Source organism: Eretmochelys imbricata, chromosome 10 (genome assembly GCF_965152235.1).
Source record: "Eretmochelys imbricata isolate rEreImb1 chromosome 10, rEreImb1.hap1, whole genome shotgun sequence".
Lineage (NCBI taxonomy): Eukaryota > Metazoa > Chordata > Testudines > Cheloniidae > Eretmochelys > Eretmochelys imbricata.
Window position 1 is genome coordinate 76,405,206 of NC_135581.1, and position 23,852 is coordinate 76,429,057.

Below are 23,852 nucleotides of genomic sequence, written 5' to 3' on the forward strand. Positions count from 1 at the left end.
ATCTGCTCGCTATGCCCCTACTTATACATCCCAAAATGCCATTGGCCTTCTTGGCAACAAGGGCACACTGCTGACTCATATCCAGCTTCTCGTCCACTGTCACCCCTAGGTCCTTTTCCGCAGAACTGCTGCCTAGCCATTCGGTCCCTAGTCTGTAGCGGTGCATTGGATTCTTCCATCCTAAGTGCAGGACCCTGCACTTATCCTTATTGAACCTCATCAGATTTCTTTTGGCCCAATCCTCCAATTTGTCTAGGTCCTTCTGTATCCTATCCCTCCCCTCCAGCGTATCTACCACTCCTCCCAGTTTAGTATCATCCGCAAATTTGCTGAGAGTGCAATCCACACCATCCTCCAGATCATTTATGAAGATATTGAACAAAACCGGCCCCAGGACCGACCCTTGGGGCACTCCACTTGATACCGGCTGCCAACTAGACATGGAGCCATTGATCACTACCCGTTGAGCCCGACAATCTAGCCAGCTTTCTACCCACCTTATAGGTCACTGGCTGCTACTGGTCTCCGAGAGAGGGTGCTGTCCATTGTAGTACCTTAACAAATAAAAATGCTAGTTATAGTTCAGGAAGTATTAATTGGTTGGAATTTGGGAAGAAGTTCATCTCCCTTCACATTTTTAGTAATCAACTCGTGTTTATGTGAAGTTATCTTTTAGAAAGAGATGAGGAAATCTCAAATGCATTTACTGTTCAGAAAAAACATTATATGGCTAACTGTCACATTACTCAATACTACTTCTGAGCTCAGTTTTCCTACAGAATAACGTTAGGATGGAGGATAGGTAGGAACTATGTGATAAATTGTACACAGGTATGTGTATCCTTTATAGTCTTATGGGGCTTATTTTTGTTGGTTGAAAAATAGCATCCAGGAAAACTCAGGTTGTTGGGTTTTTTTTACTGGTATATAACTTTCTAGGAATTAAAGATGAATAAGAATAACTCTACTTAACATCTTTCCATAGCTGCAGCTTTCTCTCATACTAAGTAAATTCCTCCTGTAGCTTGTCTTTGGAAATTGGTTGGCTGCCAAGAGAGTTCTTAATTATTGTGTTGAGAAGTTCAGCCTCAGTCTTACAACTATTTCCCTCTCTCTCATACTAATTGATTTCTTTGCATTTGTGTATATACTGTTGTACTTCAAAATCTAGTCATGTTATAAAGCTATTAAAGCTGTCTTTTTAATTCAGATAAGTTGTCTTAAATCTGCATTGCACATTAAGAAATAGATGGATTTGTTCTCTTAAAGCTTAAGGATACCACTATGGAATCTCTTAAATTAATTATGAACTGTGTCTTTGTAACATACAGCAGCTACTTTTTCAGTAGTAGAGAGGTTCAAAATGGCTTTTAGAATGGCTTAAGTGTGTGAAGTGGAGGACATGTGACTCCTAAAAGCCTGTTTCACACGGAGGAAATTGAAACATGTCTAGCTGATTTGCCAGCATGCATTTTTGCAAGACAGTCAGGAAGAAGCTTCCAAAAGCATTTACAAATCTTTGAAGGCTTTTAGGTACAAGAAGGAATTCGCTTCTTTTGCAGACATTACAGTCAAAATACTCACTTGATTGTCTTTCTGTTGTTTGTAGTAAACATAAGATAAATGATGTACTATTTCTGCACTAAATTGTAGGGCTTTAATTCAAAACAAACAAAACCAAAAAGTATTTGAAGATAAAATGTTACAATCCCTAATCCTTACAGCAGTTATTGAACCTAGGAAAGTATTATTTCCTAACTTGGACTTTGAAGTTGACAGAAATTTAATGACTAGACCAAGATTGCATGAGTAAATAGCAGTCACAGCTAAACTTGTGAGTTCCTGTTTCTAGTGCTGTACCTGGACTACTAGACCAGTGGTTTTCAAAGTTCAGGTCATGATCCAGTACTGGGTCGCAGAATGCAAGACATTGGGTCACCTTGCTCAGCACCCAGGGACCCTGGCGGCCGGCCAGTAAAAACTAGTAGTCCCTACCTGTTATGACATCATGTTGCGCCCTGGAAGCGGCCAGCAGCAGGTCCGGTTCGTAGGCAGGGGAGCTATGGGGCTCTGCGTGCTGCCCAAGAACTGGACATTGGGAGCTGAGGAGAGAGGGTGAGAGGAATGGAGCCACTTGCGTGCCTCTGTCTAGGAGCTGGACCTGCTGCTGGCCGCTTCTGGGATGCAGTGCGGTCTGCTGTGCCAGGACAGGCGGGAAGCCTGCCGCTGACTGGGAGCTGCCAGAGGTAAGCCCGCGCTCCAATCCCCTTCCACAATCCCCTTCCCCAGCCCTAAGCCCAGCCCAAACCCGGAGGCCCTTCCTGCATCCCTACCCCTCTTCCCTGGCCCCACCCCGGAGCCTGCACCCCCAGCCCAGAGCCCTGACCCCCTCCTGCACCCTAACCCCTTGCCCCAGCCCAGAGTCCCCTCCCACACTCTGAACCCCTCGTTCCTGGCCCCACCCCGCAGCCCTCACCCATGCACCCCAACCCTCCCACACCCCAAACTCCTCATCCTCAGCTCCATTGGGTTGCAGGCATTGATAATTTTCTTCAACTGGGTCTCCAGAAAAAAAGTTTGAAAACCACTGCACTAGATGACAATGCATTTTATACATCCGGCTCAGTTTGTAAGCAACCGTGTTTGCATTGCTGCTTTTTCTGTCAGTTAAAAGAATCTAGACAAAAACAGTTCGCTTATTTTATTTCACAGAAAAAATGAAAGCAGTTACTTGCCAACATCAGTGTGTTAGAAGGGGTTTATTTGTACATATTCATTGTTTTTGGCATTATTTTCAAGTGATTCCTTTTATTTTATGAAAGCTTATGCCCAAATAAATCTGTTAGTCTTTAAGGTGCCACCAGACTCCTTGTTTTTATTTCAAGTGATTTCAAAGCTTCATTTGCAGAAAACATGAAATTAAGAAATCAATAATAAATACTGATTCTTCTGAAATCAAGTTAGAATACAGCTTTCCATTATGGAATAAAATGGAAATTTGTAATGGTTACTTCTTACGGTAGTTGTGTAGCATTAACATTTACAAATGTGGTACTTCAAAAGAGATTAAAGATTAAAATGCAGTATTTGTATATGTAGGGCTTTGCATTGCCTATAGAAAAGCATGCAGGCATCAAATTTTAATTTTAAATTTTTAAATCACCATTTAAAAAAAATCTCTTCCCCCTGGCTTCTGTACTGTCTCGTGACACTTTAAACATCTGGTTTCAGAGTAGCAGCCATGTTAGTCTGTATTCGCAAAAAGAAAAGGAGGACTTGTGGCACCTTAGAGACTAACGAATTTATTTGAACATAAGCTTTTGTGAGCTGCAGCACACTTCATCGGATGCATAAAGTGGAAAATACAGTGAGGACATTTATATACACACAGACCATGAAAAAATGTGTGTTTATCAAAATTCGTTAGTCTCTAAGGTGCCACAAGTACTCCTTTTCTTTCTGCGAATACAGACTAACACGGCTGTTACTCTGAAAATTGTAAGGAGAGTGATCACTTAAGATGAGCTATTACCAGCAGGAGAGTGGGGTAGGGGGAGAGAAAACCTTTTGAAGTGATAATCAAGGTGGGCTATCACTTCAAAAGGTTTTCTCTCCCCCTACCCCACTCTCCTGCTGGTAATAGCTCATCTTAAGTGATCACTCTCCTTACAATGTGTATGATAAACACACATTTTTTCATGGTCTGTGTGTATATAAATGTCCTCACTGTATTTTCCACTTTATGCATCCGATGAAGTGTGCTGCAGCTCACAAAAGCTTATGCTCAAATTGGTTAGTCTCTAAGGTGCCACAAGTACTCCTTTCCTTTTTAAACATCTGCTCACTTGTCAAGAATAGCTATTGTGTATCCTCTGGAAAGTGAGTAGTAAGGAACAGTGTTTAAACATTACTCATGTAAAATCTTCTAAGCTCTTGCCTACACTAGGGAGATTCTAAATATTTAATCACACAGTAACCAATGACAGTGGGAGCCCTGGGCCTGGTTTGTATGTCAAAGTTTTGCCAGCATAGCTATGTTGATTAGGAGTATGAAAACAATTACATCCCTAACCAACTCAGCTATGCTGGTGAAAACCCTAGTGTAGATGAAGTTATATAGGCCAAGTACTTTTGCCTGTGTAGCTTATTTTGTTCCCAGAACTGGTATAAGCTATACTGGCAATGGATTTGTTTAAAATCTGTATAGTTTATCTATACTGATAATCCTTTCTAGTATAGACAAAGCGCTAGTATCAACTAAACTGCTTCCGAGTGGGTTTAGATGACATGAAACTTAAAATACTGGTGACCAGAATCCAGCCTCCAAAGGGTTTTCAACATTCCTAATGTTGGTGATGCTGAACTGGTGATGACAACAGTGAGAAACTTTTCAAAAATGTACTCTGATGTTCACCAGGCCTCACGGAATGGAGCTTGAAAAAATGATTAAATCATACAGCTTCATCTGGTTCTGGAATCTGATTCAGTTGCAGTTTAAAGCCTAATGGCTAAAGTCTATTTTCAGACTAGTTTAGATGAGGCCAAACTTTCATATGAAGTCAGTGCATATCTTTATAATAGTTTAACCCTCAATTTAAAGTTCCTTTTCCTTACTCCATGGTTACTCTGCTTACTCTGAGATTTTTGTGAAATTGTCTCACCATCGCTACAGCAATGATATAATGGTAACACTGGAATAGTGTAGATCACACACTGACATTCTTACTACTATACTCTATGCTCCATTCAGATGATAGTGGTTTAAAATGCCAGAGATTGCCAGCACCACCGTTATGCTAGCATGCCTCCATTTATAGCAGCTACTAGTGCTGCACTAGTGTTAGTCACAGGGAGAAAGTTAGGACAATAAGTCTGCTATAGAAAAGACCTATTTTGTACAGTAGTTAAACACAGTTACAGATAGTAACGTTCTAACATGCTTGCCTTGAGCAGTGCGGAGATTTTTTTCTTAATGTGCTAACCAAACCAGGCTGTTGGCTTCCTTCCTCTTCAAGGTAGTTTGAAGTCTCTCTCTCCCTCTCTCTCTTTTTTTTTTTTTTTTTTTTATAATATACTTATTAGTCATACAGTCTCTGTCAATGCTGGTCAGGAAACTGTACTAGAACCTTCCTAGAAACAAATGTTAAATTATGCTTGAAGTTCTGTTCCCACTGTGCATAGATAGAGCTTTAATTTCTGGATTTGGAAGCGTCTGTGGTTCCCTCTTTTCTTGTGCCTTTCTCATGCATCTTATCTCTGTGCTTGTCTGGAGTTCCGTTAGCATTTCATTACAGGGTTGTAACACAACTTGGTAACATGGTTAAAATACTAGTCCTGTATAAATGGGTGGTGATTACTATGCAAACAGCTGGGTGTCTGTATAAACATTGCAATTACACATCCTCCTGTTGGAGGGCTACAAGAAACATCCAGTCCAGTTCTTGATGCCACTCTTCGATCTGCTGAACTCAGCTGAAAATCTGGAGTCTTTGCAATATATCTGTACTTCCACTGTACAACTTAAGTTCCAAAGTGCATCAGCGATTTGAGACTCAGCCCCTGAATCCCAACATCCAGCACTGGTGTGGGGACCTCTGCCTCAGTGGGGAGTTTCTTCATAATTGAGCACAGTGTCTGAAACTAAGGCAGCCCTCCTCAGTTGTTGCTTTGAGGCAGGCAGGAGTATTGTTCCAGAAGTGATTTACAGGCACCAGTCTTCCTCATTTGGGACTGTCTATCCTCCTTAATGAATTCCCTCCAGACTACAGAGTAGAACTGAAGGAAATCATGACAGAGGGATAGGTCAAAGCCTTTCACGCTCTCCAGGCAGACGTGGGTGCTTCAGATATAACAGCTGGGTTGGTTGCTGTAGCTGTGACAATGAAATGCTTTTCCTGGCTGTGCTCTTCATGCACTTCAAGGGAGCTATGAGCCACTATAGAGGACCTACTGTGGGAGGGGCCAGAAAGCTTCAGCATGAAGACAGATGATGCCTTCTGTCTCTAGGGTTACATTTTGTTCCCTAGGGCTTTGCACTCCGGCTACCAGATGAACACTATTCAGGTCCCAAGGTCAGTCATGCCAAAAGCCACAGCAGAAACCATATCGCTCTACTGAACCTCTTAAATAACCCTGGTTTTCCCATAGAAGAAAGCTTCTCTTCTGTTTACACTGCATACCCACCAATAAACAGCAGATCTGATGGATGGGTCAAGAGTTCCACACAAATCCCTGATTATGAAACCCCCCCCACCCCGTGTATGTGTTTTCTCTCTTCCTCTCTTGCCCCTTTGGGGGGGTATCACAAGACCTGTTGTATGCCTTCTGTCTAGTTCCGCTGATCCCCAGAGTAATAATAATGAAGATCAGCTGAGATGCAGCCACAGTTATCCTCATAGTACTCTCTTGGGTGAGACAGTTCTGGTGCATAGACAGGTTGTGCCAGTCTGAGACACTTTTTGGATCCTTCTTCTGATCATCCCAGCCAAGGACACTGGAACCCCAAGTCCCTGCACCAAATGGATCATATTTGTTACAGACTAGTGACTTTCCCCTCCTGTGGGTATCTGAGCCCATTCTACTATACATGCAGTGACTTCCTCCACTTATTTTAAGAACACTTTATTCAAGAAACCTGCTGAGCTATCATATGGAGCTCGGTCAGTACATTTTAAAAACATTACTTACTGGACCTGGAATCTAGGTCAGATGCCCAGTTCAGGAGAGTGGTTCTGCAATATATTTAGCTAGGACTTCTCAGACCCTTCTCCTTTAAGGTCTGGGAATTGCTTGCTGGCCACCACCAGTGGGCTACACACGGACAATACAAAAAATGCAAACAAAAACCAGAACCCCACACAACACCAGTCTGGGAGATGCTTTGTTTGGATCCCATGACCAATCCTCTTTCTTTGCTACTTCAGAGTCCTCCAATACGTATGGGGTTCCTGAATTTGAGAGGGATCCTGAATAGTGGATGGGCCTGCACTTCCTCTTAGGGTCTGAGATGAAACAGTGCAAGGACATGTGGAACACATGTGCAGCCTCAACACACACTGCTGGCTAAAAGACTTCAAACATATGTACGTAGAACATGTGTGCTATTAGTGGGATCCATGTGGACAAAGCACCATTTGGGTTTTGTCCAATTTTAAGAGTTTCATGGGTGGTCAGGAAACACACTTTGCTTTATTATAGTATCTAAATGAGACACAATTCTTTCTTTGTAATGGATAGTAACTCTTAACAAATGTTATCAAAGCCATCTGTCTTAGCTCAGTTTCTCAAAAAACGTACAAGAATAACATGTAAGCTACTTTAGTTATGACTTTAAATTCAATAGCGAGACCTATGTAGCTGGCAGTGCACCTGCATCTTTAGGAGGGTATGTCTGATCACATGCTCTCGTGTGGTTTCAAGTTGTGAATTCCTGTTTTAGCTTTTGTTCTTATCTTTATCAGAAGAGTACTGAAAAACTATTTGAGGTATTCCTGTAAAAGAAATGATACTCGACAGCCCACTCTGCACCTAGCGCTCTTTAAACTATGTTCCTTTGTTTGAAAATGTGGTAGGTATCTTGTGTATTACTTATAACAATTTTCCGCCTTAAAATGCATGATTATAAAACAAGTGAAATGTAACCATGACAATTCTTTATATTTAGATTATCACAAATTTAACAATAACCAGTAAGCCTAAAAAGTAAACCAATCCCAACTTTTTTTTGCATATTTAATTTTGTTATTCTTTGCATAAAATGTAGTTGAACAACTCAACTTCCATTTGATTTATACTTGCATATAAGAATTTCAAGTGAAGTTCCAAAACCTGGCCCTACTAGCTCTTCCAGAAATAACCTCGGTGGTCTTCTGATAATACTAAGTAGATGGGTGTTGTGCTAAAATTGGGGAGCTGGATCACAAGTCCACCATTTTAGTCTTAATCAGTTTTAGCCTTTACTTCAGTTATGGTGTCTGAATATACATTTATGCCAGACAAATAACAGACGAGATGCAATTGGTAGGGACCCAAGTTACCACAATCTGGGGCCCTGGGAAATTCTCCTATACTTCTGGATGGTCTTCTGATCTCCTGGTCTGATCCTTCAGTCTTATATTTCAGTTTGTTTTGATGTTTCTCTGATTTGCCCTGTTCACTTATGACTTTTTTAATGTATTTCTCTACTACAAATTACTTAATCTTCGTCCAATAGGCTTTTAACACATCAATCCTTTGGGTGTCAGGTAATCTGTATATTACGCATGTGCAAGCTTCAGTTACCCAACTTCTGCATTTTTTCCTGCTGGTTTTGCAGTTTTTGGGTCACGTTATTCTGTGTCACCCTGTTCCTGAGCCTCCCAAAAAAGGTTTTGTTTTTTTAAATATTATTACATCTTCCAACACGACATATTACTTATTTTGCCAGCAATAGTATTATTTTAAACAATTTGGCAATTTTATATCAAAGACAAATTGGCAAAAACACACTCAGGTCAGGCAAGGCCTTGGCCTAAGTGCCTTCTTGTGTATACTCCTTCATTATCCATAATTGCAGATTATTAAAATATAACTAACACAGTTTTTAATTTTACCATGTATCAATCCTTCTTTTTTTATATTTCAGTATCTCATTCAATGTGTATTATTTTCCCCCATAATCTATTTGTGCGGGGGGAGTTATGGAAAACACGAGTCTTTAATGTCAACATTTCTTATCTTCTTCAAACATGGGTTTACAAATGCCTTTTTCATTCAAAGTCCAGTTTTGTTTGTGAATCAATATAAAGAAATCTTCATTAGGAATTTTTCTGTGTTGCTTTTTGAGGTGTCTCTCAGTTTTAGGGCCTTGATATTTAGTTGCTTTTAATGTACCCCAACATAGGAATCAGCATGCAGCCTTCTTGTCCGTGAGTAGCAGCCTAGGATTGAATGTCTTGTGCTGTGTGTGTGTGTATAATATATAAAATAAAGTGGCGTGCGTGCGCGCGTGTGCTCTCCCTACCTACCTACCTGTTATGAGGTGGGGAAATTCCAAGAGTCGCTTTCCTTATTACACTTCCATGCTATATATAAAGAAAATATTCTCCATTGGAACATTTTGCATATACAAGCCTACTGTAATCATTTTCAGACTTGGTTGGTAATGCAGTGCACACCTTGGAAGTCCATCACAGAAGGCACAGCCCAGTGTGATGGAAGGTGTCTCAAGTTTGCTTTAAGACTCTTCTGGGCTGTCTCAGAGACCAAAATACTCCCAGATGTGCTGTAAATTGAAGTAGCCTCACTAGTGCTGACTATATGTTCAGGTCAGAATGCATGTAGTGAAACCTCCTATGCCAGGGCTTGCAGGGGATGCAAACATAATACCATAGGAACTGTGCTGAGGAGATTCTTCCCTTGTTTCTTGAAGGCTGGTTATGACTCCCATATGCTGCTGGAGCGGGAGGCAGAATCCTTTCCAGAGCTCTGGAGAGGGGACAGTGTAGGCCACAGTCAAAGATTTAGATAACAATGAACAACAATCCCTTCACATTTTGTTTTTTTTTGTCAGTCTGCTGCCTCGGTCAACATGTAGTTTGTGTGATGTTCTGATGGAGGCAACTTTTTAGTATTTATCCTTATTGTTCAGTTTTTGGCCCTATATCTTACACCACTGCAATCCTTTACACCGCCTCACTATAAAACACCATCCAGATTCTACAGTAACTATGGTATTCCTCTTCACCTGAGCCTTATTTCAGTATACAACCCTGACTCATTAACAACCAATTTACATGCTGAATGAGGCAGTGGTCTGGTAGGGGAAAAATGCAATGTGATATGCAGATGTTCAAAATGTTTCATTGATTACTTCTGGAATAGTGTTCAAGTTACATGTAAAAAGACCTATGTTGTAATAATCCTATGCAGTGATGTTGTAGCCATATTGGTCACAAGATATTGGAGAGAGAAGGTGGGTGAGGCAATATGTTTTATTGGACCAACTTTTGTTGGTAAAAGAGACGAGCAGAAGAAGAGCTCTGTATGGCTCAAAAGCTTGTCTCGCCAACAGAAGTTGGTTCAATGAAAGATATTACCTTATCCACCTTGTCTCTGTAATAATTCTATGTATTTTCCCATGTAGCTTGTAACAGAGAGGCCTAAAATGCCCTATGTCCCAGAAAATTGAGGATTTGTCTATTATATTCCTGCTACTTTGAAAGACTAGCAGGCTGAACAGAGTGTACGCTTTATTTTCTCTTCTGCTGTCTTTCTTTCTCTACTTTATCTGCTACGTAAATATTTCTGGCTGCATTAAGTTGGGATTCAAAAGATGATCCACTTAGTTGCCCTTCTCTTGTGTTGAAGCTGGAGTTTGGTAACAGAACTGCCTCTCAGGGTTTTAGAGTTCTCTTTAAAAGAAGAGGGAGCTGGAAAGTCTTGTCAACTGAGCCTGAAAAAAGCACTCTATGTATACTTAAACTCTTTTAATTGATTCATTTGCACTTTATTCATGAGAACAATAAGGCAAACACAGATAAAACTACAGATTTTTGCATCCTGAACTGGCTACAGAACTGAATTTTATCATTTCTCCTTACTACTACGCTGGGCATATTGTGTACTGAAAGTGTATATTCCAAAATTTGATACATATTCAGACTTCCAAAACTGCTGGAAAACACTGTTTATCACACCATCTGTTCTTACTATATATGTAGATATAATATATAAAACCAAGCATCTAGGTACGGTTACATTTATGTAATTAGTCTAACTCTCAGTGCTCTTAGGGTTGTACAGGTGTTAAATTTTCACACAGTCTAAAATTTAGTATTGAAGTATTGTTGATAAAGTCTAATGGCAAGTGTCAAAGTTGATGGTATTGAAAAACCATTCATAACATCTAGAGTTACCATGCATTCCCCTTTTAAACAGCCAAAAATGTTACAAATGACCACTGGAAGTATATAAATTCTTGTCAGTTGGCATCTCGTGGTGGTAATGCTTTGTGTCCCTTTGCATACTTTTTCATTTTACAAAAATGAATTATTGCAAAAATCAGTGTTAAATATTGACCATGTGTAAGCTAAATTTTACTAGAGGGGACTATTATAATTTGTATTGGATCAGATGGCATGACAAATCTGGCATTTCTAGAGAAGCAGTATCAGTTGTTTGGCACACTTCAATTTTATCTTGAAAAACCTAGCATGCTGTGCATTGAAAGCTTTTCACCCCTCAAAGTCACTGTACCGCTTCAGTTACTTTGGATCAGACTAGCTTCTTTGCCAACTATTGACAGTATTTTCCCTTTGCAAAAAGAAGAATCCATCAGTTTATAAAATTATTTGCCTTTTAAAGTGACAGTAAGGTTTCGGATGGGGTTGAGTGTCATGCATTGCAATTGTCTGATACATTGTTTTCTGTATTTTAATGCAGTTTATAGCAGATCAAAATCTAAGACTTTCCTCACAGCATTTGTCAAGATGGATAAGTTTGTTGAAATGATCAAAATACTAGCATAAAAGTTTTATTGCGATATGGTGCTCAACAAATAGTGATTATTCAGCTTGTAACTGGTCAGGTTGTTCTGGACAAAATATGGAACAAATTACTATTAAGTTGGGTGCTCTGTGTCTGTGATAGTTTTGTTGTATAGAGACATGCAGAGTTGAATCTCAGTTCTTGAAATATGGTGGGGGGAGTTTTTAAAGGCATGATTCCTGTGTTCTTGTGCCAAAAACAACCAACCACCAGTAAGAGTAGCAGCAAAAGAAATCTTTAGCACAAACTACATATGTATCTGTAAGTACAAATAGGACCCAGATTTATGACGCCATAATATTATTATTTTTTAAAACCACATCAAATGAATAACACTGGGATGATACCATTTGATTGCCCACTGACTGTGTGGCTTAAAAAAATCCACAACTTTTAACCAGATCAAGTTCTTAAGCATCCTAAAATAATAAAAATAGTAAGCATCTTTATGGTTTTCCTATAAATTTATTCTCAAAGCACTGCAGCATTCATGTTAGAATCCATGTTCTTTATTGAATTAAGTCAGTCACAACACTTCTCCACTCTATTCAGTGCTTAAAGTGTGCTGAGTTGTGGACCTGGGAAATAGAACTGTTAAAATATGAGCCAGGTTGTTGGGGTTTGGGGGAGGCAGAAAGAAACCAGCAGCTCAGGGTGGCTCTACTCCCACTTCCACTTCCATTCCTGTGAACAAAAAAATGGCTCCTGCTTTTTCCCTGTCCCCTCTTCCTTCCTAAAGCACCTGGTCTGGGAAAAGGGACAGGGGACCCTGTTGCATCCTCCCCAGACCTGGGAGACAGATGTGAAGAACATTAGGAGTAGCAATAAGGATGAAGGGGGCAAAATTGTTTCGGGGATAGGATTGGTTTGAGGCTTCAGGGGCAGAATTAATTGCTGGGCAGGGGAATAGGCAGATATGGGAGTGATAGACCCTCCACTTTTTAGATGTCTTTAAGTACTGATTTTCTTTGCTGGTAAGTGGAGGGAGAACTATGCATATAACTCGCATATTACACCAAAGACTTCCCCGTCTGTGTTAATACTTGGCAAACAAGATACCTTATCTGGTCTAATAGTGTCATCATTCTGTGATGAAGTGACAAGAAATGCTATACACAGGCACACATTCCGCTTCTGTTTACGTACTAATTACTGATAAATGTCTCTCTCACTCTGGTGGAAAATCTACGCAGTATTTTTTTTTTTTTTTTTTGGTGGGTGGCAAAGGCACTGCATAATCTCTGCAAAGGATTATTTGTGAGAAAATTGTATTCTATTTGTATTAAGTTTTTCTCTGCAACTAAATTCTTATGAAGCAGAGAAGTTGTAACAACAGGTTTCAGAGTAGCAGCCGTGTTAGTCTGTATCCACAAAAAGAACAGGAGTACTTGTGGCACTTTAGAGACTAACCAGTTTATTAGAGCATAAGTTTTTGTGGGCTATAGAAGTTGTAATGTTCATGTGAATACTTAGTTTTAGAGTTAAAAAAAGTAGTAGTCAGCATTTCCAGGAATATAGATTTTAAGTAAATTAAAAAAAAATTAGGCAACAAACATTGTAATAGCTATACATTATAATAAAATAAAACTGCTAAAATTAAAACATAGAATTAATTTTCTTCATTTTGTAAGGTAAAGGTGAGATACTTTACATCTTGGTTCAAGGGATACTGGGTTCTTCGATAACACCAAACTAGTATTCATCTCTGCAGACTGATTAAGGAATAATCTGACAGCTTCTCAGTGAACTAATTGAGAGTATATTCCATAAATGCAATAGTTATGGGCCTATCTGCACCTCTCCGACCTTTCCGGCCTGTCTCAAGGCACGCAAAAGAGGAGTTGGCTTCTTGTTCTCACCTGACTTGAGGGTGAAATCTTGCAGTTCCTCCATTCCTAGACCAGGATCCAAGTACACTGTGTTGTGTGTGTACAATCCACTTATCACCCTACAGAACTGAGTGGGGTTTCCGGCACATACCTTATCTGACAGGTGATATTGACCAAAATCTTACTTAAATGTGTTATTTAATTGGCACAAAGCATTAGAGAAGAAGGGACTGTAAAATAACAAACAGGCTATGTGCCTATTTAGTCTAATCTAATCTTACACTTCACTAAAAGCTAAATTAGATAGGCTTTCCTCTCCAGGCTTATCTACATACACAGTGCTGTAGTCTGTACCAGAGGGTTCTAAATTTTAGTTAGCAGTAATATGTCACACCCTAATTGGCCCACATGGACCCTCCTGGCAAACACTGAGAAGTTTCCTAATATGTATTAATGTAGTCCCCTTTTACAATGCTACATTAATGTGCACTATGAAACTTCTTAGTGCATGCCAGGAGGGTCCATGAAGGCCAATTAGGGTGTGACATACTAGTGTGACATGCCCTCAAATTACATCCCTCATCACTCACCCCAAGGTGTCGGGGCTGAAAACTTTTTTTTTTTTTATGAAACCTGAGAATCAACACAACTCTAGCATCTGGATATTTAAGAAAAGCTACAAATATCGTGAGACTCTTGATACGGTTGTGGTGAGTGACTAGACTTCTGTTGCTAATAGAGTTGTCAAATTATTTAAAAAATTAATCATGAGATTTAAAAATATCACAATTAGTCATAGTTTTCATCGCCCTGTTAAACAATAGCAGAATAGTATTTATTTAAATGTTTTTGGATGTTTCTACGTTTTCAAATATATTGATTTCAATTACAACACAGAATACAAAGTGTACAGTGCTCACTTTATTGTTTTTGATTACAAATATTTGCACTGTAAAAAAGATAAACAAAAGAAATAGTATTTTTCAGTTCACCTCATACAAGTATTACAGTGCAATCTCTTAATCCTGAAAGTGCAATTTACAAATGTAGAACTTTTTTTTACATAACTGCACTCAAAAATAAAACCATGTAAAACTTTAGTGCCTACAAGCCCACTCAGTCCTAATTCTTGTTCAGCCAATTGCTAAAAAAACAAGTTTGTTTACATTTACAGGAAATAATGCTGCCCGCTTCTTATTTACAGTGTCACCTTAAAGTGAGTGCAGTTGTTCACATGGCACTATTGTAGCTGGCATTGTAAGGCATTTATGTGCCAGATATGCTAAACATTGGACTTGTAGGCTCTAAAGTTTTTTACATTGTTTTGGTTTTGAGTGCAAAATCTACATTTGTAAATTGCACTTTCACGATAGAGAATGCACTACAGTACTTGTATGAGGCAAATTGAAAAATCTTATTTCTTTTGTTTATCTTTTTTACAGTGCAAATATTTGTAATTAAAAATATAAAATTAGCACTGTATGCTTTGTATTCTGTATTGTATTTGAAAATGTAGACACATTCAAAATATTTATAATACATTTAAATTGGTATTCTGTTATTAATAGTGTGATTAAAACTGCAATTAATTGTTTTGAGTTAATTGCTTGAGTTAACTGAGATTGACCGCCCTAGCTGCTGTTTCTTTTTCTTTTGCACTTACATTTTTTGTAAGTGCCAGTTACATGTCTGCTGCAGTTCTAACTAATCACAATTTTATTTGATACTGTGCAGAGAGAAATGTAATGTACATTTTCTGCTTTCAAAGGAGTGTAATAAGATTAAAGGTTTATATATATCAGACTTACCAAAACTCCACTGTGAATACAGTACTGACCAATTTACAGTTTACTGACTAATGGTGAGAAGCAGGAGTGGCAGAAGTGCCCTAAGAGAGCGAGTATGCGTGTGTGTGTGGGTGGGGGGGAGGGGGGGTGGCACAGGTGCCTGAACTGTGATTCCCTGTGCTGCCCCTTGCCGCGAGACTCTGCTCCCACACTGCCTCTTTCCCCCCAAGACTGCCCCTGTTCTTCTCGCTCGCTTCTCTCTACCCCTTCCCCTGTTGCTTGCCCTTACAGCCAGTAAAAAGTGGGAAGACTCTGGCCTTCCCTTGTTTTGGCACCTCTGGTCAGAAGCAACATAAATATTTTATCTGTGGTTTTTAAATTATTTGTGCTGTGGAAAAAGTTTTGTCAATCAGTATTAGGTTTGAAAACCTGGTGATTATATCAGTGCTCTTCTGTGATCACACCATTTGGCCTACAGTAGCAGGGTTCTACTTGTACTTGATCACAACATGCACATGAATGAAGACAGACACAGGGATGGATTTAAGCATCAAAGTGCAACTTTATTAACACTTGGGAGGAGTCCTATATGCCATCCTCCCACTTCTCTCCCTCCCGCCTCCTGTCTCTCACACCAGGCATTTAACTATGTGTAGTCAAGGTTACAAGGCTTGTACCATACAACTTATGGTAGACCCTCCTTAGTCTGCCCCTTGAATTCAACTCCTATGAATCCTCTGCTCTTGCAAGGTGGGAGGTAAAGGTTTCCAAAAAAGGGACCCCTGTCCGAAGACTATCTCCCTTTTAGCTACAGTCTCAAAGACCAGTGAAATCCTGGGTCTCATTTACTACTGGAAGCTGGCCTTTTTAGCCTATATCTGCAGTGGAAACTGGCAGCAAATTGTGACCATCCAAAGAACCGTAAAAGCCTGGGAAGGGGTTTAGATTGATGTGGGGGAGGGAGGCATGCTGGCCAACCCAACTCACCTGTTCCCCCCACACTTTGCTAATGGAAGTGGGGTGCCCAAGGAGGAGTTAGGGCCCAGCCCTGACATTTTCAGGCATGTGCTCTCCCCCTCTCCTTTGGGCTCTTCATTCCCCTGCCAGTCTGACTAACATAACTTTCTCTTTCTCTGCCCCTCCTTTTCCATCGAGATGACGTGGGGGCATTTCCCACTGAACTCTTTGCAAGTCAAAGAGTTGTCAGATTTTGGTGCTCCATGTTGTTTTGTAGCTCCACTGACTGTATCCCTTCCCAGTTCTGGCATGGATGAGCAATCTGCAGAGGAACCTGATTTAGTTCCATTCAGTATCAGAGCTGTTCCCAGTATTTGGCTTTGTATGATGCATCTAAATTGTTTTAACTTAGTCCAGTAATACAAAACTTCTAAGGCAATGGTAACTGGGGGGGGGGAGAGTAGGCAGAGCTACGTAACACTATGAAGGGAAGGGATGGGATGGATAAGAACAGTTTCTTGCACTAAGTTATGTAGCTGGAGTTAAATTTTGTTATGCGTCTATGCTGAATGGCAATGTCTGCATTTTAATTGTAGATAATTGAAGAGGTTTAGCCCAATATTTCAAAGTAAATGTATTAAAAGGATCTCCATATTTTGTGGAGGGAGAGGGGAAAGAAGCCGCTTTTTTTTTTTAATACAAAAAAAATAGTGACTGTAATAAAGCAGCTGAACATGTCAAGCCCTAGTCACACTGTCTCTTCTAGGCTCTGTTTTTGCTGATGCAGGTGAAATTGAAGACTGGGGCATTGGTATCTCAGCTGTTGCCAGCTACCCATCATCATTCATTGCTTCAGCTGCTATAGTTCTTCAAATCAGCATGTAGAAGAGAGAAGGGAGTGCAGTGTCTCATTCTTTATTTCATAACATATTCACAACAGTTGAGCTTTATTGCAGGCCAGAGGATGTAGCTCTGAAAAGATTCTTGGTGTGTGTTTGTATAGAAACTCTGTATTTTCCACAGTATGCATCCGATGAAGTGAGCTGTAGCTCACGAAAGCTTATGCTCAAATAAATTGGTTAGTCTCTAAGGTGCCACAAGTACTCCTTTTCTTTTTGCAAATACAGACTAACACGGCTGTTACTCTGAAATCTGTATTTTATAATTGGCTGTGATTCATCTTCTAGTTACATGTTCATATGTTATCAGAAATCTTGGGATTTAAATATATGGATGGAGTAGATGAAGTATACTGTAAAAACACCATTGAAGCCTGGATTTTAGTGTACAGAAATAACTTTTCCTGCACGCTTGTGTGTACATATAATTTTTTCTTACACTTTGTGCGCATGTAATGCCATGTGGTAACTTCACTTCTGCTAAATTATCATCCAGTTTGTTTTTTCAGGTTGACTCAAATGGCACTTATTACTAAAGTAAAGACTATGGTAATTAAGAAATTTAAAACAAAACTTTGTATTTCTGCTAATAGTTTAGTTTGATCCAAGGTTGTTTGGGTATGTCATTATGGATTCCAATGTAGGTGCTTATATACTGTATGCACACAATCAGATTTTTTTTGAACTGCAGTGTCCTTTGGGGTTGTTCATGTGTCCTGTGCCTCCCATGTGAGGGCTTAAAGGGTGGAATGGCTGTAACCATTCCTTAGGTCTCTTTTACCGCCTGTTGGCAGAAAGATGAGGCTCAGCGAAAGCATCAGAGATCTTAGATTGGTTGTTTCACGTTTGGTGATTTCTGTCTTCACACTCTCTCTCTAAAGGAAGTTCCAAAGAAGGAAGAAAAAAATTAGTTGACATTCCCACTCTGCACCCTCCACCCCTCCCGGTACAGTGGGGTGAAGCACTTTGTGCCAACTATCCCACTTTCTGATGAAGTCCAAACTCTCAGGGTTCATACCATGCCTGTCCTGCAATGGACTGATCCCTCCCCATCACCCAGGGATGGACACAGCAGAAGCCTCTTCTGACTAAGAGAGAGCCACATTCCCAGGTAATTTGTCTGTGTGCAGGTCCTTCACTGCTAGGATCCACAGGTTCAGGGACACGCAGTTCAATTTACATCTGCTTGAGCAGTCCCTGTGGGTCACTTCAGACGGTGACAAAGTTCCTCCTCTACCTTGGTGGGTCTTGTGCTTATTGGCAGATTTGCTCGCCTTGGAGCGTCACGGCAGCCCTCAGTTGGGCCGTTTTCGTGAACCCACATTCCAGGTCAGCTCCTCCTATGTCTGACCAGGAGTTGGGAGGTTTGGGGGAACCCAAGTCCGCCCTCTACTCCGGGTTTCAGCCCAGGGCCCTGTGGAATGCAGCTGTCTAGAGTGCCTCCTGGAACAGCTGTGTGACAGCTACAACTCCCTGGGCTACTTCCCAGTGGCCTCCTCCCAACACCTTCTTTATCCTCACCACAGGACCTTCCTCCTGGTGTCTGATAATGCTTGTGCTCCTCAGTCGTCCAACAGTCTGCGTTCTCACTCTCAGCTCCTAGTGCCTCTTGCTCCCAGCTCCTTACACGTGCACCACAAACTGAAGTGAGCTCCTTTTTAAACTCAGGTCCCCTGATTAGCCAGCCTTAATTGATTCTAGCGGCTTCTTGATTAGAACACTTGGAGCCAATCAGCCTGTCTGTCTTAATTGTCTCCAGAAGGTTCCTGATGGTTCTGGAACCTTCCCTGTTACCTTACCCACGGAAAAGGGACCTACTTAACCTGGGGCTAATATCTGCCTTCTGTTACTCTCCTGTAGCCATCTGGCCCGACCCTGTCACAAGACTCAGTTGCTGGTTACAACCAGAGTGAGACCAGGTAAGCTAGCGTCAATCAGCGCTTCTTTGAGTACTCTTCATACTCTGGCAGTGTCCTCTCCACAGCCCAATCCTAGAGTAAGCACTGATGATATTGACCATTTAAATATCTGTGAAGTCCCTGGTGCCTAGGCACAGCTTCGGTGCTGGTAGTTCTGGCTCTGACCATGCCAGCTCCCCTCCTGACCGCCCCAACTCAAGCTCTAAAGCTGGTACCTGTGCCTGCCCATAAATGGGATACGGATTCTTGTAGCCATTGTGACTATATGTGTACCTTTGAGACCAAGGGGAACTCCCAGAGAGAGAGAGAGAGACTGGACAGCATTATAAGGACAAAGCACCTAAGAAATCAGGCATGACAAGAAGCCAGACACTGAATTTGATACTGATGCCCATGTCTAAGAGGCATCCATATCACACCCAGCATCATAGAAGCAGCCAGCATGGGACCTGTTATGAATTCTGTACCATCCCTCGATGCTACACTTCAGAAAGATGTATTCCTTTTTCCCTCCTCTCTGGCATCAAGCAGGGAACCCTCTCCCCTGCCACTGACTAAAGAACCCAATGAGGTTGTCAGGGAGCCCCTCTTCAGAGTGCCAACCCAATGAGCATGGAGCAGTGAATGGCACTGGGGCAGCCAGCCACAACCTGGCCAATACTGATAGACTATAACAACTTGTCCATACTGGCCTTATTGGGGACAGTACTCCCATATGTCAAGGAGCAGATCACCTTCCCACATGTCCAGAAAAAAGAAACAATCACACTTCCTGGTTGCTTTGTTGGCTAGACTAGCCATACTAGAACAGGAGATGATAGAGAGACAATGACCACCCCCCCATCTTCCCTAAGAAATACTCCTAATCAAAGTAGCATCACCAGCATCCACCCTGTCAAGAGATGACTTTAGAGCAGTGGTCTCCAAATTTTTTACTTTATGCCCCCTCTTGCCCTGGTCCTTGCCTCCCCAGCCCCCATAGCTGGGGTTGTGAGCAAGGCTGCAGCTCCAGGACGGGGGGACATGGACCGGGCTAAGGGAGCCAAGGCTGGGGCCATGGCTGGGGGTGGGGCCAAGGCGGGGGCCTCCCAGCATAGCGCTGGGTGGTGTTCCCTTCCCTCCTGGCCCGGGCCCCAACGGCGCCCCCCTAGAACATTCCTCCATGCCCCCCTGGGGGCTTACCCCACAGTTTGGGAACCTCTGCTTTAAAGCTTTCAGGACCTCATGTCCTTAATTGCAGAGACCCTGAACATTGAGACTCCTTTTATACCAGATAAGTTTCATTTGATATTCTGAGTACAATGTCCTCAGTCAGAATCACTTTTCCGATTAATGAAGGGATCCTAGAACCAACCAAAGGGCTACTGAAAACCTCAGACACTATTTCGTTCCTCCTCCAAATACTTGGAGAAAAGGCATTGGGTGCTGCCGAAAGGTTTTGAGAACTTGTAGTCCCATCCAAACCCATAGTTCTGCATTGTATCTATAGCACAAGGGAAGTCAAAGTCCAATAAGGGCACTCCTAAGACGTTAGACTTGTGTGTTCAAAGCCCTCTTTTCAGCTTTGGTTGGTGAACTACCAAGTACAGTTGCAGTTCAGAAGTACAGTTACTTCTTGTGGGAGAGAGTAACCCACTTGCAAAAGTTCAGCAGGATGGCAGGGATGAAATGAAAAACCTCATCAGGGAACAGGGAAGCTGGTCAAGAAAACATCACTGCAGATGCATGGGTGCTGTGATATGGCTGCAAGGTTGATGACCATGGCCTTTACCATGACAAGCCTTGTGGCTGCAGGCATCTGGCATATCACATGAAGCAGAGGCCACAATAAAGGACTTGCTTTTTCAGGGACTGGAGCTCTTCAGCCAGAATACAAATGAAGTGCTCCAGTCCCTCAAGGATTCAAGGGCCATGTTAAGGTCCTTTGGGATATACGTACTCTTTCCCTGCAGAATGTCTTGTATCAACCCCAGCTAGAGCAGAGAATACCTTATTCCCAGACGAAGAGCCAGAATATCAACAGCAGAAGAGTGCTAGGTACTCCAGGAGACACTCTCTTCTGCCTCCTTGGCCAACCCAGCTCCTTCTCCGAGGCATCAAATTTGATAAGAGTATCAAGTGCCACAGCAGAGCCCATCTAAAGCCCATCCTTCAGGAATCACCTTGCTTCATTCCATCAGGCCTGGGTTGCTATCACACCCAACAAAGGAGCATTAGACATCATTACCCATGGCTACCCTTTAGACTTCCATTCCACCTACCTGCCCTTCTTTCCCATCCCTTTTCAGGGACTCTTCTCACAAGAGCCTGTTAAAGCAGTGAGGCTTTCTCATTTGTTTATCTGAGAACCGTAGAAGAGATACCGTGGGAATGATGAACAGAGGAAGAGCTTTCTACTCCTTACTTCTTTCTCCAGAAGAGGAAAAGGGGGTCTTGATCATATCCTAGACCTGAGGAGACTGAACAAATACATATTTTGCTTCAGATTCAGGAAGGTAATACTTAATCTCAGTCATTCCATGTTTCCAGGCTGAAGATTTAATTTGTGTCTCACTACTTGCAAGATGCGTACTTTCCTATATCCTTCTATCTGACCTGCAAGGAGTACCTAAGATTCACAGTGGGACCCAACCATTGCCAATACAAGGCACTGCCATATGAACTCTCCACAGCACGGGGAGTCTTCGCAAAATGCCTAGCAGTGGTAGCAACACACCCCAGACGAAAAAGGCATTCATGTTTACCATTGTACCAGAGATTGGCTGATTAAGGGCAGATCCCAACCGAAGGCTGCGGCACACCTGAAATGTGCCTTCTTCCTGTTCTTTCAGCTGGGTCTACTAGTGAACTACAAAAAATACTTCCTCCCCCCCTTTACAAAAAATGGCATTACAGACAACAGAGCTTATGGGAGTCCTGATCAACTCCAGTTTGGCAAGAACATACCTCCCTGAAAACAGGTTCCTGTTACAGCAGTCATTGCTTTGCAGGGTAGAATCAAACCAGAGTAAGACTGTGTGGATGTTTCTGGGGTTGCTTGGCCATATGTTTGTGTGTGTGTGTACGTGACACCACTTGCCAGACTTCACCTATGGTCACTCCAACACTGTCTCAGTTTGATCTGTTCCCCAGCATTGCACCAGGTGAACAAGAAGGTGGTGATCCCACCATGCGTTGCCACACAATTTAGCTGCTAGAAGAAGCCTGGAAATGTGTGTGGAGGGGTACCATTTTCTGCCCCATCCCTGATAAAAACTTTTAGTTATGGGTGGATCAGGTTCAGGTTGGGGAGCCCACCTGGACTGTCTACAAATGCAAGAGGCATAGGGCTCCACATCAGTATTCTGGAGCTCAGAACTATTAGGCCAGCCTGCATAATATTCCTACCTGTTCTTCAAAACTCTACAGTGCAGTGGTTCTCAAACTTTTGTACTGGTGACCCCTTTTACATTGTAAGCCTCTGTGTGTGACCTTCCCCCCTTTTAAATTAAAAACACTTTTTTTTACATATTTAACACTATCATAAATGCTGGAGGCAAAGCAGGGTTTGGGGTGGAGGCTGACAGCTTGCAATCATATTTTAACCTCATGGTCCTGACCCCCCAGTTTGAGAACCCCTGGTCTTATGTGCATCACAGAGATGTCATCTACATAAGTGTGCACCTTCTCGCTTATTTCTCTCTCCTCTGTCTGGGAGCCATCAGGCTCTGGACGTGGTGTTACCGACACAGGATGACCTCTGATGGCTCTTCACCTCCTGGATGTCAGCAAAAACCTGGTGGATTTCCTAAGTAGTCAGTTACCTCTCTGGAATCGTCATTGTGGAAATCCATCATAAAGCCAATATTCCTACTTTGGGGGACCCCAGTAATAGACCTGGTTGCCTCCAGTGTCAATGCCAAGTACTTGAACTCTTGTTCCAGAGGTGGTAAAAGTCTGGGCTCATTACTGGGCACCTTCTTTTTGCAGTGGTTTCAGGGCCTCTCAAGGCCTTTCCACTGATTCCCCGAGATGATTTCCAAAATCATGTGACAAGCCTTTGATCTTTCTCGTAGCTCCATACTGGCCAAGGCACCTTTTGGCCAATGGATCTACTACTTCTCCCTACAGTGTCCAGACCTGATCTCACAACACCATGGCCAGCCAGATACTCCATCCAGACTTGAAGTTAGTGAACCTGATAGCATGATTGTTGGCTGGTTGAGTGCCACAGATGGAGATTGCTTCCTGCAGGTCCAGAAAATTCGGATAGGTGCTTTCCTGCTCTGCATCAGAGTAACATATTCATCTGAATGGAAAAGTTCTCGATATGGACAGCCCATCATGGTCTGGTCCAGGCCTCATTGCTACAGATCCTTGTCTACTTATTGCATTTAAAACAGGCTGGCCTCTTATTCAGCTCTATTAAGATCCATTTCATGGTGATTTCAACTTGTCATCCACCTGTACAATTATGTTTGGTCTTCTCTCACCTTATAGTATCAAAGTTTTTTAAAGGGCTGTTACACACCCACCAGTCAGAGGTCCCTGCCTGGGACCTCAGTCTATTTCTTCTGAGACCTTTAGAGCTTCCATTCAAACCTCTGTCAAATTGCCCCCGTAACATCTCCTTCTGAATACAGTGTTCCTAGTGGTTATTAGGACAGCCTGGACAGTGAGTGCACTTCAGGTGCCTATAATTAACAACATTCCATAGGGACAAAACTGTTGCAATTTCACCCGAGGTTCATTCCTAAGGTGGTCTCTGAATTTCACCTGAACCAGTCAATCAAGCTGCCTGTTGTCTTCCTACAGCCACACTCTGCACAAGGAGAAAATAAATTATATACACTAGATGTATCCAGGACTTGGCTTTATTACGTTAATGACCAAATTGTTCAGCCTATTGCCCCGTCTATTTATAACTCTATCCAGGTGTTCTGAAGTTCAAAGCAT

At 41.8% G+C, this 23,852-nt stretch overlaps 1 protein-coding gene across 6 annotated transcripts in view; it reads left to right on the forward strand.

Annotated features, from left to right (window-relative positions):
• The window catches only part of MEF2A (myocyte enhancer factor 2A), a 163,339-nt gene that overhangs the window by 13,725 nt on the left and 125,762 nt on the right, over positions 1-23,852 (forward strand). The window contains exons 2-3 of one of the 6 annotated variants that reach the window (XM_077827397.1): positions 17,880-18,109; positions 18,859-18,917. The exons of the other annotated variants lie outside the window; for them this stretch is intronic. The gene's annotated coding sequence lies outside the window, so the exon portion shown is untranslated. The remainder of the gene's footprint in view (positions 1-17,879; positions 18,110-18,858; positions 18,918-23,852) is intronic. 6 annotated transcript variants of the gene reach the window in all.